This window comes from Pinus tabuliformis, chromosome X (genome assembly GCF_031772625.1).
Source record: "Pinus tabuliformis cultivar Carrire ecotype Pingquan chromosome X, CPIR1, whole genome shotgun sequence".
In the NCBI taxonomy this organism is placed as follows: Eukaryota; Viridiplantae; Streptophyta; class Pinopsida; order Pinales; family Pinaceae; genus Pinus; species Pinus tabuliformis.
This window is the reverse complement of record NC_142308.1, coordinates 956,902,283-956,917,757: the sequence shown is the minus strand read 5'-3', so window position 1 is coordinate 956,917,757 and position 15,475 is coordinate 956,902,283. Positions and strand designations below refer to the sequence as shown.

General features: G+C 36.9%; 1 pseudogene across 1 annotated transcript; it reads right to left on the bottom strand.

Moving 5' to 3' along the window:
• Positions 1–1,437: 1,437 nt before the first annotated feature.
• On the bottom strand, positions 1,438–12,000 carry LOC149142881 (malate dehydrogenase, mitochondrial-like; annotated as a pseudogene). The gene is made up of 7 exons (XR_016264874.1): positions 11,655–12,000; positions 9,311–9,484; positions 8,307–8,473; positions 7,884–7,945; positions 7,600–7,727; positions 4,354–4,527; positions 1,438–1,573 (listed from the first exon to the last, which is right to left on the bottom strand). The product of XR_016264874.1 is annotated as a malate dehydrogenase, mitochondrial-like (transcript).
• Between the last annotated feature and the right edge of the window lie 3,475 nt (positions 12,001–15,475).

Sequence of the window (15,475 nt, the reverse complement as noted above, 5' to 3'; positions counted from 1 at the left end):
TTGCACCATATTTTGCGTCATTTGTTTCATCCAATTTTGCATCATTTTTAACACCATCTCTTGCATCTAATGTTACATCATTTTGAGCATCGAAATTTGCATTTATATTTGCATCTTATGTTGAGTCATGTGTTGTGTCCACCTTTGCATCTTATTTTGTGTCTAATGGTACATTCAATTTAGAGCCATTTTTTACGTCTACTTTTGTATTTGTTTTTGCACCAAGTTTTGCATCCAATTTTAAGTTATTTTATGCCCCTTTTTGCACCATTTTTTTGTGTCTACTTGTGTCCAATGTTGCACCATTATTTACACCGACTTTTTCATCCAATTTTGCATTTTTTTGGTGTCTAGTTTTACATCGTTTTCACCATCCAAATTTGCAACTTTTTTTGCCTCATTTTGTGTCCACATTTGCATATAATTTTGTGTCTGAGTTCGAGCCTAAATTTGCATGTGATTAGGAATCATTTTTTACATCCAATATGGCATCCTTGGTTTCACCTTTTTTCAGCCCCATTTTGCATCTTGTTTTATGTCTTTTCTTACATCTTTTTTTTTTCCTTTTTTGCACCCAAGTTTGCATCCCAAATTTACACCATTATTTGCATCATCATTTGGCATATTAATTTGTAACGTTTTTTGTTTCTTTTTAACGCTCAACTTTGCATCTTATTTTACATCTAGTTGTTGTCTTTTTTTGCATCTAATTTGGTGCCCATTTATGTGTCCTTGTTTTTGCCCAATTTGATATCCTTTTGTATGCCATGTTTTGTTCCCTTCTTTGTGTCAACTATTGCACAATTTTTCACTTCTAATTTAAAACACTTTGTATGTCAATTGTTTGCATTTTGTATTAATTCCTAGTTTAACATCCAATTTTACTTTCAATTTTGCATCCATGGTTACATCCGCATTTGACTTCTTATATAGAGTATATTTTTCTTTACATATATGACCCCCTTTATAGATTCATAGTGAAATATATGATAGTTTCTAAATATCATTAAAGCAGATATCACAATTCAAAATCATTTGTAAAGAAATTTAAGAGAAATTGACAACATCCATCCAAAAAAATAACAATGTGTCATTAACAATTTTCAAAACATGTATAAAATAGCAACATAATACTAATAAAATCAGTATTATTTTTAATCAAAACAACTAAAATTCAAATATGATTAACAAATCAAAATATTTCATGAATATCGTTATTCTACGATAAATTAACAACATACATAAATCAAACTCATCGTATGATTACAAAATCAAAATGTCTCATTGATATAGGGTAAATTCACAACACCCATCTAAACATAACAATGTCATTCTACACAATAATTTCTTCATAAAAAACAATGCATGTGCATGCCTAGCTACCACCACCAAGATCATCCTCATAATCATCTTGACCATCCTCATTACTCTGATCCACATCATCACCAACACCGCAACTATCATCATCATCTCCTCCTTCACCACCATCATCCTCATCCTCATCCTCATCATCTCCTGATATATGTTGAACATAATTTGGATCATCGTCTTGGCAATCATTACCTATAGCATTCTGAAAAAAAAAATCAATATTACATGTTAGTATTAATTACATAACACAACGCATGTTTTTGTTATTCCAACTAAGATTACATACCATAGAGTCCATCCAAACAACAAATTCAACCCATCTCTTTTGCTGCAGCACCTCGTTTTCCAAATGATTTGGAGGTCTTCAGGGTAAAAATATATATCCCATGGTTTATATTTGGCCTTAAAAAACAGTAGAAAAAAAAAATTGAGAACACAGGAGCAAGATGAAAAAGGAATTGCATGTCTAAACATTTTGAAGTCTCAAAAAGCATTCATCAACATAGAGAAGACTACAACACTACTCTTCACTTCCAAGTTTTCAACTAATGGATTTAACTGATCAACAATGTTTTTTGCATGAACCATGCTCAAATGCTCAAGATGAGGTAACGAATGGATGTTATGCGCCTATCTGTGAATTGCAACCACAGGCATACATGTAAGTGCAAATTTGTAAATCTCATACCCAGATTTACCCATCATCAAGCACACAACTTTTGCGGGATCCATTTGACATATCTTATGTTTAAGAAGGAATAACATCCTTGAAGAGACTCATGGCTTTTCTTAGGGAAGGATCTTTGCATGCAGAATCTAGATTAACTCTAAACATTTCAATCAAACTAAGGTAAATGAAAGGCAACAATCCATCGGTCAAACCTCACAGGTTAAAAGCACCCGCTGAGTTTCACACAAATGAGAAAGCCTAAGGGAAAAGATTTGAGACATGCATGCTACATGATTTCATGTAGGATAAGTACCTAAGCTTAAGGCAAAAGATTTGAGACATGCAAATGTATGAAGTACAAGATTCAGATAAAGAGAAAGAAGCTCCTTCATGCCATATTCTCACTGACAGTGAATCTCAGATTAGGTACTTATCAAGCATGAAATCATGAAGCACACACCATGATAAGATTATCTGACTCCAACTACTGCATCAAGATGAAAAATTCAGCACTCTAGACAGTCACATAAGAATAAAAAAACATTCAAAAGATATGAATGCATATTAGCCACTATAGAGGACCAAAACATAAACTTACGCCATAGACAGTGTGGCTGAACCTTTCCCTGCTTTTGCTTCAACAACTTCAGTTCCTCCATCCTGTGTGTGCTTTGTCAAGGCTTAATGTCCTCCTCAGACAATACAGAGTTTGGCTTTGGTGTTGCCTAAAAAAAATTATCAAAACAAAAAAGTGTATGTTCCCTTTTTAACTATATTGAAGGGTAGGTAATTATGATCTCATTTTATCTTTGATAAATAAATTTTCTAATATCCAAGAGTAAAGAAAAAACTCAAGATGAGGATCCAACAAAGTCATATACATGTGAAAAAAGTGGAAGAATTGTAACACCCGCATGTCCACCTACAACAGGAACATCAACTTCTGCAGACAGCATAGGATGACATCAACAACAAACATAAAACTGAGAATCGTATCTAATGTTAAAAAAAGCATGATGTTGGTAAGATCCTGCAACATATCATGTATTGGGTCTAGCCCAGATGGTTGTGTGCAAAGACTGTTATCCTTCCCACCCGGGTTCAATTCCCTCAAGTGATATCTTGAGCTGACTATATTTCTGATGGCCTTGAGCCCTATGATACCATCCTTGAAATGAGGAGAAGTGCCTGGCATGTTTGCCCAGGATGCATATTTCATGATTAAATTATAAAAAATAAAAATATTTTACAGAATACTAAATATTTGAGAGTAGCTAAGCATAACAAGCCAGAATTTTAAATACCTTCAACAGGAACTCCTTCTTTTGAAGCATAGAACGTCTTTGCGTGGACAACATCAAGAGTAGTAACACCAAAGAGTTTCTTTTCATTATAGGTCTCTGCCTTCTTAAAAACCTCAGCAGCTATTGGTACAGTAGAATTTACAGGATTTCTGATGATATTTACTATTGCCTGCCATGGATATCAAGTCCTCAGCAATGCCATAAAAACCAATTCTTGATGATTTCTTGAATCCAAATATACCATTCCTGATAGAAGGAAAACATTATCCAGTACACTCTCCCCCCTCTCCATATCTCTATCTATATAATATGTAACAATATACTATACATACTGTACACACACACACCAGTACATGAACAAAACAAATAATTGTGAAACATACTTCTTTATCTATTAACTTGCCACACTAATGGTAGTACATACTGATTGTATGTAATATATAATGTTATAGAGGATACCGCGTGATCAAGTGGATTTGTGCACAGTTAAATAGAAGACCAAGGATATTTTTTATATTGATATTCATATGCCAATTTTCTCAAAAGTCCAAAAGCTAAGTTACTAACTACAAGAGGAGAAACAAGAATAACAGGGCTTTAACAGTGGCTGCAAACTTGCATTGGACTACACAGCTAATTACTCTTAAGTTCATTTCAATTAGTATTTCCTTCTTATGGGCAAAAGTTAGCTGCAATTTGTTTAAATAAAGAGTCAATAATGAGTCAATCACCTATTCGTTTGACTCAAAGAAGTCTTCAAGCTTCGTTAACCTCTCCAGTAGAATTGATTATATACAAGAACAATATGTAAATCTAGATCAACAACTTGCTTAAAGATTCTTGCAAATATGTATTTGTATATATTGCCATCTCTATAGATCTCAAACATACAAAGCCTTCGACAAAGCAACTTACAATGAACGTCATTCTTATTCCTATGAAATAGTCAATAAGAAAATCGCATGAAAACAAAAACTTCAAAGAAGATCATAAATCATGACAACTTACCTCTGGGCAGTATTTTGCAATTGCAGAGCAAAGAGATTTAACAAACCCTGCATTGATGTTGAAGAGATCATCACGGGTCATGCCAGGTTTTCGAGGCACACCAGCAGGAATGATCACAACATCTGCATTCTCCAATGCCGTGCCAAGTTGTTCCTCTCCCATATATCCTGCAACCTGCACCCAGGTCACACTGCTGTGAATTACTGACAAGGTCGTGACACAAGCATGATAAAATCAATATGGCAGTACCAAATTAAATGATAAATATGTAGACCAAAAAATAAGAAAAGAAATTATTATCGCAAAGTTCCAAAAGAAGTAAAACTTGTTATCCTTGTTCCATGACCCAAGAAATGGTATGTCCTCCTCATAGTGAACAAGAATAGGATTATTTGTATTCTATAGTAAAATCCACCTTTTGGCTTTTACCGAGGAGATAGAGCACCAAAAGCAATGATTATGCTCGTAGGAGATTGAAGACCTATACCAACCCATGTTTCAATCAGGGTATAATCTTGTCCAATCCAGGTATACGACATTTCAATCAGGGTATAGTCTTATCCAATCCAGGTATAAAAGTGATGCTGTGATAAATAATTAGCATCTCACAAGCCACTTTAGGGAGTTTATTCAACCTTAGTTTAATTTACGCTGCGAAGACTATTTTGATTTAATCTACTCATGGATAAAGAGGCAAATCTAAACGACCCCAAAAAGGTTGGATATAGAGGCAAATCCAATATGCAGAGGGTCATCAATTCAATCCTCACAAAATAACAAATTGACAATGCAATGATACTATTCTAACTTCTAAGTAGTCATTAGGCCAAGTATGACTTAGATCCATCAGATCAAAAAGTCCTATTAAGCAGAGGCATATGATCTAGCCGTGGATTTTGCTAAAAATATAGATGCACTTTTCATCAAAAAAATATGAACTACCTCGTCCATTGGGTTGTGGTTTAGTGGCAAGTTGTAGGGTGCTTGTCATGAGGATGACCCAGGTTCAAAACCCAGGAGGCATATTCCCATGATAATGCGGCTGCCCATGTCATTCCAAAATATGAAGTCGGGTTAACGTGATAAACACCAGTTCAATGATAATGCAGAGGTGTTGTTAATGATGACCCCTGTGCTATTGAGGTTTGCACAGATGAGCCCAGCTGCAAGTCATGCGTGACTTTGATGAATAGATGCAATTAAGGTGTTTCACCCACGCCAGTCAAAAGGCCTTGACCAAACAAAAACAATAATAGTGATCCCAACCTCAATTTCAACCTTCTCCTATCAATAGCAAATACTACTACTGCTAATAATAATAATAAGCACAGCCCAAATTTCAATCTAGCCATAAATGTCAGGCAGATTGTAGTCAAGTAGTTAAATCATAGCACTTTCAGTGCCCTCTTAGAAGTATGTTGCGGCATTATCTCACCATCGGAGTTAACTACCATATTGAGATTCAACAGACAAGATCAGGTGCAAATCCTGCATGAAATTGGTGGAATAGAGATTCTATGTTTGTAGCATCTACAATGAGGGCAAAACCCACTATGTTAACAAAAAGACATTTGCCAACAAGAAAACAATAAAAAATAACAATAATGTAGCCCTCAATATCTGCCTCTTTTGAAATGGCCCAAAGAATGTCAGGTATAGTCAAATCCAATATTCACGGTGTACAATACAATCATTTTAGAATGACAATGCGATGGGCGTTGCTTCAATGGATTGTTGGGCCAAATGTCACCTAGATCCATAAAATTAAAAACCCTAATCGAATAGGTGCACATGATGCAGCCATGGATTTCCACGAAATAAATATCTAGGTGCTTTTTTTCATCAATCAAAATATGCACAAACACATTTACAAACTGACCATGAAAGTGAATTGAGTTGACCATTAACGTGAATTGGGTTGTGTTTAAGAAATTAAATCATTGCGTTTTCAGGGCTCAAACCCACGTTCAAAAGCCCCGGAAGGCATATTTCCTGCAAAAATGTGGCCAAAAGAATAAATTCCACATTCGAAGAATCCCAGAGACCTTGACAGGTTATAGCAGTGGAGTCTAAGCCTGGTATAAGGCCTGGTTCCTTTAAAAAAATATGCGCTTACCAAAATAAATAAATTATCTGACCATGGACAATATCAGAAACGTAAAATCAAAGAACTAATAACAGGTAAAACACTAACGAAAAGTAGATCCTACCAAGTGGGTCGTCGTACGATCGATCCCAATGGAGATCCCTTGAAACTAAAATCAAAACATCTCTATCGTTCGCAGAGAGAACAGATCCAACATACAGAGAACGAAAAAAACGCAGTAGGAAAAATATATATCCCATGGTTTATATTTGGCCTTAAAAAACAATAGAAAAAAAAAATTGAGAACACAGGAGCAAGATGAAAAAGGAATTGCATGTCTAAACATTTTGAAGTCTCAAAAAGCATTCATCAACATAGAGAAGACTACAACACTACTCTTCACTTCCAAGTTTTAACTAATGGATTTAACTGAACAACAATGTTTTTTGCATGAACCATGCTCAAATGCTCAAGATGAGGTAATGAATGGATGCTATGCGCCTATCTGTGAATTGCAACCACAGGCATACATGTAAGTGCAAATTTGTAAATCTCATACCCAGATTTACCCATCATCAAGCACACAACTTTTGCGGGATCCATTTGACATATCTTATGTTTAAGAAGGAATAACATCCTTGAAGAGACTCATGGCTTTTCTTAGGGAAGGATCTTTGCATGCAGAATCTAGATTAACTCTGAACATTTCAATCAAACTAAGGTAAAAAGGCAACAATCCATCGGTCGAACCTCAAAGGTTAAAAGCACCCGCTGAGTTTCACACAAATGAGAAAGCCTAAGGGAAAAGATTTGAGACATGCATGCTACATGATTTCATGTAGGATAAGTACCTAAGCTTAAGGCAAAAGATTTGAGACATGCAAATGTATGAAGTACAAGATTCAGATAAAGAGAAAGAAGCTCCTTCATGCCATATTCTCACTGACAGTGAATCTCAGATTAGGTACTTATCAAGCATGAAATCATGTTGCATGCCAAGCATGAAATCATGAAGCACACACCATGATAAGATTATCTGACTCCAACTACTGCATCAAGATGAAAAATTCAGCACTCTAGACAGTCACATAAGAATAAAAAAACATTCAAAAGATATGAATGCATATTAGCCACTATAGAGGACCAAAACATAAACTTACGCCATAGACAGTGTGGCTGAACCTTTCCCTGCTTTTGCTTCAACAACTTCAGTTCCTCCATCCTGTGTGCGCTTTGTCAAGGCTTTAATGTCCTCCTCAGACAATACAGAGTTTGGCTTTGGTGTTGCCTAAAAAAAATTATCAAAACAAAAAAGTGTTAGTTCCCTTTTTAACTGTATTGAAGGGTAGGTAATTATGATCTCATTTTATCTTTGATAAATTAATCTTCTAATATCCAAGAGTAAAGAACAAACTCAAGATGAGGATCCAACAAAGTCATATACATGTGAAAAAAGTGGAAGAATTGTAACACCCGCATGTCCACCTACAACAGGAACATCAACTTCTGCAGACAGCATAGGATGACATCAACAACAAACATAAAACTGAGAATTGTATCTAATGTTAAAAAAAGCATGATGTTGGTAAGATCCTGCAGCATATCATGTATTGGGTCTAGCCCAGATGGTTGTGTGCAAAGATTGTTATCCTTCCCACCCGGGTTCAATTCCCTCAAGTGACATCTTGAGCTGAATATATTTCTGATGGCCTTGAGCCCTATGATACCATCCTTGAAATGAGGAGAAGTGCCTGGCATGTTTGCCCAGGATGCATATTTCATGATTAAATTATAAAAAATAAAAATATTTTACAGAATACTAAATATTTGAGAGTAGCTAAGCATAACAAGCCAGAATTTTAAATACCTTCAACAGGAACTCCTGCTTTTGAAGCATAGAACGTCTTTGCGCGGACAACATCAAGAGTTAACACCAAAGAGTTTCTTTTCATTATAGGTCCCTGCCTTCTTAAAAACCTCAGCAGCTATTGGTACAGTAGAATTTACAGGATTGCTGATGATATTTACAATTGCCTTCCATGGATATCAAGTCCTCAGCAATGCCATAAAAACCAATTCTAGATGATTTCTTGAATCCAAATATACCATTCCTGATAGAAGGAAAACATTATCCAGTACACTCTCCCCCCTCTCCATATCTCTATCTATATAATATGTAACAATATACTATACATACTGTACACACACACCAGTACATGAACAAAACAAATAATTGTGAAACATACTTCTTTATCTATTAACTTGCCACACTAATGGTAGTACATACTGATTGTATGTAATATATAATGTTATAGAGGATACCTCATGATCAAGTGGATTTGTGCACAGTTAAATAGAAGACCAAGGATATTTTTTATATTGATATTCATATGCCAATTTTCTCAAAAGTCCAAAAGCTAAGTTACTAACTACAAGAGGAGAAACAAGAATAACAGGGCTTTAACAGTGGCTGCAAACTTGCATTGGACTACACAACTAATTACTCTTAAGTTCATTTCAATTAGTATTTCCTTCTTATGGGCAAAAGTTAGCTGCAATTTGTCTAAATAAAGAGTCAATAATGAGTCAATCACCTATTCGTTTGACTCAAAGAAGTCTTCAAGCTTCGTTAACCTCTCCAGTAGAATTGATTATATACAAGAACAATATGTAAATCTAGATCAACAACTTGCTTAAAGATTCTTGCAAATATGTATTTGTATATATTGCCATCTCTATAGATCTCAAACATACAAAGCCTTCGACAAAGCAACTTACAATGAACGTCATGCTTATTCCTATGAAATAGTCAATAAGAAAATCGCATGAAAACAAAAACTTCAAAGAAGATCATAAATCATGACAACTTACCTCTGGGCAGTATTTTGCAATTGCAGACCAAAGAGATTTAACAATCCCTGCATTGATGTTGAAGAGATCATCACGGGTCATGCCAGGTTTTCGAGGCACACCAGCAGGAATGATCACAACATTTGCATTCTCCAATGCCGTGCCAAGTTGTTCCTCTCCCATATATCCTGCAACCTGCACCCAGGTCGCACTGCTGTGAATCACTGACAAGGTTGTGACACAAGCATGATAAAATCAATATGGCAGTACCAAATTAAATGATAAATATGTAGACCAAAAAATAAGAAAAGAAATTATTATCGCAAAGTTCCAAAAGAAGTAAAACTTGTTATCCTTGTTCCATGACCCAAGCAATGGTATGTCCTCCTCATAGTGAACAAGAATAGGATTATTTGTATTCTATAGTAAAATCCACCTTTTGGCTTTTACCGAGGAGATAGAGCACCAAAAGCAATGATTATGCTCGTAGGAGATTGAAGACCTATACCAACCCACGTTTCAATCAAGGTATAATCTTGTCCAATCCAGGTATACGACATTTCAATCAGGGTATAGTCTTATCCAATCCAGGTATAAAAGTGATGCTGTGATAAATAATTAGCATCTCACAAGCCACTTTAGGGAGTTTATTCAACCTTAGTTTAATTTACGCTGCGAAGACTATTTTGATTTAATCTACTCATGGATAAAGAGGCAAATCTAAACGACCCCAAAAAGGTTGGATATAGAGGCAAATCCAATATGCAGAGGGTCATTAATTCAATCCTCACAAAATAACAAATTGACAATGTAATGAGACTATTCTAACTTCTAAGTAGTCATTAGGCCAAGTATGACTTAGATCCATCAGATCAAAAAGTCCTATTAAGCAGAGGCATATGATCCAGCCGTGGATTCTGCTTAAAATATAGATGCACTTTTCATCAAAAAAATATGAACTACCTCGTCCATTGGGCTGTGGTTTAGTGGCAAGTTGTAGGGTGCTTGTCATGAGGATGACCCAGGTTCAAAACCCAGGAGGCATATTCCCATGATAATGCGGCTGCCCATGTCATTCCAAAATATGAAGTCGGGTTAACGTGATAAACACCAGTTCAATGATAATGCAGAGGTGCTGTTAATGATGACCCCTGTGCTATTGAGGTTTGCACAGATGAGCCCATCTGCAAGTCATGCGTGACTTTGATGAATAGATGCAATTAAGGTGTTTCACCCACGCCAGTCAAAAGGCCTTGACCAAACAAAAACAATAATAGTGAGCCCAACCTCAATTTCAACCTTCTCCTATCAATAGCAAATACTACTACTGCTAATAATAATAATAAGCACAGCCCAAATTTCAATCTAGCCATAAATGTCAGGCAGATTGTAGTCAAGTAGTTAAATCATAGCACTTTCAGTGCCCTCTTAGAAGTATGTTGCGGCATTATCTCACCATCGGAGTTAACTACCATATTGAGATTCAACAGACAAGATCAGGTGCAAATCCTGCATGAAATTGGTGGAATAGAGATTCTATGTTTGTAGCATCTACAATGAGGGCAAAACCCACTATGTTAACAGAAAGACATTTGCCAACAAGAAAACAATAAAAAATAATAATAATGTAGCCCTCAATATCTGCCTCTTTTGAAATGGCCCAAAGAAGATCAGGTATAGTCAAATCCAATATTCACGGTGTACAATACAATCGTTTTAGAATGACAATGCGATGGGCGTTGCTTCAATGGATTGTTGGGCCAAATGTCACCTAGATCCATAAAATTAAAAACCCTAATCGAGTAGGTGCACATGATGCAGCCATGGATTTCCACGAAATAGATATCTAGGTGCTTTTTTTCATCAATCAAAATATGCACAAACACATTTACAAACTGACCATGAAAGTGAATTGAGTTGACCATTAACGTGAATTGGGTTGTGTTTAAGAAATTAAATCATTGCGCTTTCAGGGCTCAAACCCACGTTCAAAAGCCTCGGAAGGCATATTTCCTGCAAAAATGTGGCCAAAAGAATAAATTCCACATTCGAAGAATCCCAGAGACCTTGACAGGTTATAGCAGTGGAGTCTAAGCCTGGTATAAGGCCTGGTTCCTTTAAAAAAATAGGCGCTTACCAAAATAAATAAATTATCTGACCATGGACAATATCAGAAACGTAAAATCAAAGAACTAATAACAGGTAAAACACTAACGAAAAGTAGATCCTACCAAGTGGGTCGTCGTACGATCGATCCCAATGGAGATCCCTTGAAACTAAAATCAAAACATCTCTATCGTTCGCAGAGAGAACAGATCCAGCATACAGAGAACGAAAAAAACGCGGTAGGAAAAGAGGAACCCACCTCAGCACGGCTGTTGATGTGGCCGACATCTGCAGCCACACCTGGAGTGCCAGCGATATCATAGAGCGCCAACTTTGACACCAGAGGATTGAGTTTCATCAGAAGAGCCAATGGCTGCCCGATACCCCCAGCAGCTCCCAACACAACAACCTTGCGTGGCGGACTTCCACCACTCGAATAAAACCTTCTCGGCATAACATTAGTTTTGAAAGAAGAAGATGATGCATTCTTCAGTGCAGATCCCACCAATCGTCGCATTGCAGAACTCATTTTTGCCGCTGGTAACACTGAAAGAATGCAAGCTGAAGGTAGATGAAGAAGAAGGGGGAGATTCCAGAGCTTAAAGGCCGAATCAATGGAGATGTGTGGATAAGACTTTGTTAAAAGGGATTTTAAAGCCTCACGGTATTATGCAGGGCTTTGGTTTAATCTATTTTATTGCGAAATTCTTAGTTATTGACAATCAGACAGCTCATGATAGAAATCCTTCTTTTGGGGGGACGAGGTTTGGGAATGGAACATCATGTGATCGAAATTTTCAGTTGGTCAAATGTTAATTAAGTTATTATAAAATAGAGATATTTTTTATTTTATTTTTTTAAATAAATTTAATAATATTAGGAGATTTTTATCCAACTCTGGTTAGGGGTCAGACTAGTTTACAATGTATTTAAACATTGCAAATCTCGGTGTGTTTAAAAGGAAAGTGCTTTTTTTTTCCAAGGGTGTTAGTTATTTATGGAATATGTCATATTGTGGATATTTTGATTGATATTGGACCATTTTAGTTGTTTGTTATGTATGTCGAATAGTCCAATCCCAAGGAATCCTCGAAAGTGGTGAATCTTTGCAGAGAATCTTTAAAAGTGGTGAATATGATGTTAGGGTGTTTTTAAAAGGGAGTGATAATTGAGATAGCTATATATTTTAAAAGAATATGTTTTTAGGGGTTATAAGAGTGTGAAGGACCATTTTCCATTCTAGGGAAAGGGAAAGGTTTATATTTAGGGATTAGGATAGTTTTTAATTTTTATTTCAAGGTAATAAGATCATTGAGGAAAGATATTATAAAAATATAATTGTTGATGGAGATTTATAATGATAATTAAATCTTTTTATAAAGGTATAAGGTAGGGTTAAAGAATGTTGTTATAAATAGTTTACAGGATAAATAAAGAGATAGAATTGTTTGAAAGAATGGAGTTATTTCATGCGCTTAGCGCAGTAAATAACAAGGTAGTTGGGTTAATGTAGCAAGTAAGTTAGATAAACGAGTATTTTAAAATAAAATCCGGTAAGTAAGGGTATTAATCCCATAAGAGTTCAGCCTTGAGCTAATAATGACATATTTTTGTAAGATTAGAGGATTTAGATTATATTACTGCGAGAAAAAACGTGATTATAACATAGATGGATTGGTTTGTTCTATCGTTAGGGAGGTCAAAGCAATAGCACATAAACAAAATTTTCATATTGCTCGCATTCTTTCTGACCTGAGAGTCTGGGAATTTAAACCAAAAACAAGGATATACATAGACAAAATTACATAAACTAAGAGACCAAAATACATTCTGAAACAAGTAGAAGAATAGAGACGGTATAGAGAGAGTTATCATTTTTCCTAGAGTTGCACTTGAGTTGTCATTCTACAGGGTGTTAAGTATGAGCTCGAGGGTGAGAGTCATCTCCTGTGGTTGATGGAGGCTGGGTAGTAGATAGAATTTGGTTGAGGTTGTCATCCATGTCATTCAGCATGTTCTCCATGTTGTTCATTCTGTTTAGGAGTTCTAACATCAAATAAGGAGCTCTTGTTAGGTTTCAACCCTGTCAGTAAGTACCCGGCCCATGAGTGTCTCAGTATGCCATTACAGGTTAATATTCTTAAGCAGAGGCCCTCGCCCTGGTGGAGTTTCTGTTATCATGAATATAATCTTGTGTTTCTCGCTCCACGTGATGATTTGGCACGTATCTTCTAGCCTAGCGAACTTGCCCTTTGATGTAAGCGATAGCTCACTACATGACCTCAAGAACGAGACGTTGATAATGGTCCACGATGGCTCCGGTGGAATCCTGAGTATGGGAGGCATGCAGGGAGGGAGGAGTAGGAGAGGGGGGTTGACTCGATCTGCCCCCATGTTCTGCCTCTGTGGAGATGGTGGTGCAACATCGAACCATGACTGAGTGAGAGGTAGGGGCGGTAGAAAGTCGATTGAAAGGAGGAACAAGTCGATGGTGGGTAAAAATAAACTAGATAGAGGTTAACCTTTCTAACTGAAAGTGGGGGGGGGGTTAAAATTGTGAGGAGGCTCAGGTGAGGAAACCTGCAACAAAAATAAAGCCAAGCATGGGGACAGAGAGACAAGATCTGAAATTCCAAAACGGAGCAAGAAGAGAGGTTGTGGAAAAGAACCAATCCTGAAGTGAGTTGCAAAGGGAGTAAAGGAGAAGACCAAACTTGATTGATAGAGATCCTTGTAAAGGAGAGGCATGGATGATAACCGAAAGTGGAGATCCTAAGGGGTTGATTGCAAGTGCAAACGTCGGGGATTACATGGCGCTTGCAAGCTAGAGTCATTGATAGAGTGTTGCAGGACCCCATGACCATATGCCCTATTTTAAAGGCTTCGAGAATTGGCTGTATTTTTCTCTTAATGATCCAACATGATATGCTTTGCTTCTTTAAATGACAGTGGTGTACTCACCTACACAAAACCATGAATGTGTGCTCGATTCGGAGAGTGTGAGATCTACGAAATGATAGTAGCCCACCTCCTTTCGTACAAATGCCTCTAATACCATAAATATCATCCTCTACTGAGAACTGTGATGGTGGTGGCAGATATGCCATGCAGGTCGCTAGGTGTGGGCATCTTGCCTCCCTCTCATATGATTACTACAGATCATGGTCAATCAGGAAAATTAATGTTGTGCACCCACCTTAGGGAACTTTGTCTTGTTCAACAATGTCCTGACATTCATGCTTCCATTGAGCAACAAAAATTTGTTCCCATAGAGATTCCATGACCTCTAAAGTGAAGTTGAGCCCTTCATTGGCAAGCATGTTTACCAACTTGTTGCCCTTTCTTAGTATGTGTTGGAAAGCGGGTGCATTGAAGTTTAGGAGTTGTTTTGTGATATTCTCTAGAGTAGCCAAAAGTCTCCAACTCCTTTAGCTCGAGTAGCCCCGCCTACCACCATCTATTTGATCTCTGCAAAGAAATGTAGTAAGATCATTTCACAGACTAAGAAATTTGTTTTCCTTATGATTCACCCTCAGGACAAGAAGAAGATTGTGGCCACAAATTCCAAACATGGCTCCTCCGCATAGTAGTAGCAGATGGACAAGGTCATGGAGGAGTACAAGGACATTTTCACCTCACCTGCGGGGGTACCTCTCCATTGTCAGGTCAAGCACTCCATCGATCTAACCCCAAGCGCGTCATTCCCAATGGATCAATATATCGACGTTGTGTTCTGGAGAAGAATGAGATCAAGAGGCAAATTCAGGAGTTGTTGCAGAAAGGGCACATTAGGAAAAGCTCATCACCCTATGGGAGTCTGATTGTATTGGTACATAAGAAGGATGGGACCTAGAGACTCTATATTGACTATCGGGTGCCAAACAAAATCATTGTCTATAATAGGTACCCAATCCCATGGATTGATGACCTTCTGGACTAGCTCAAGGGGGCCAAATATTCCAGCAATATTAACTTGAAGTTTGGTTAATTCTTATGTGTGGAAGACTGCCTTCAAATCCAAGGAGGGACTTTTCGAATGGTTGGTCATGCCTTTCAAGTTGACGAATGTTACTGCAACCT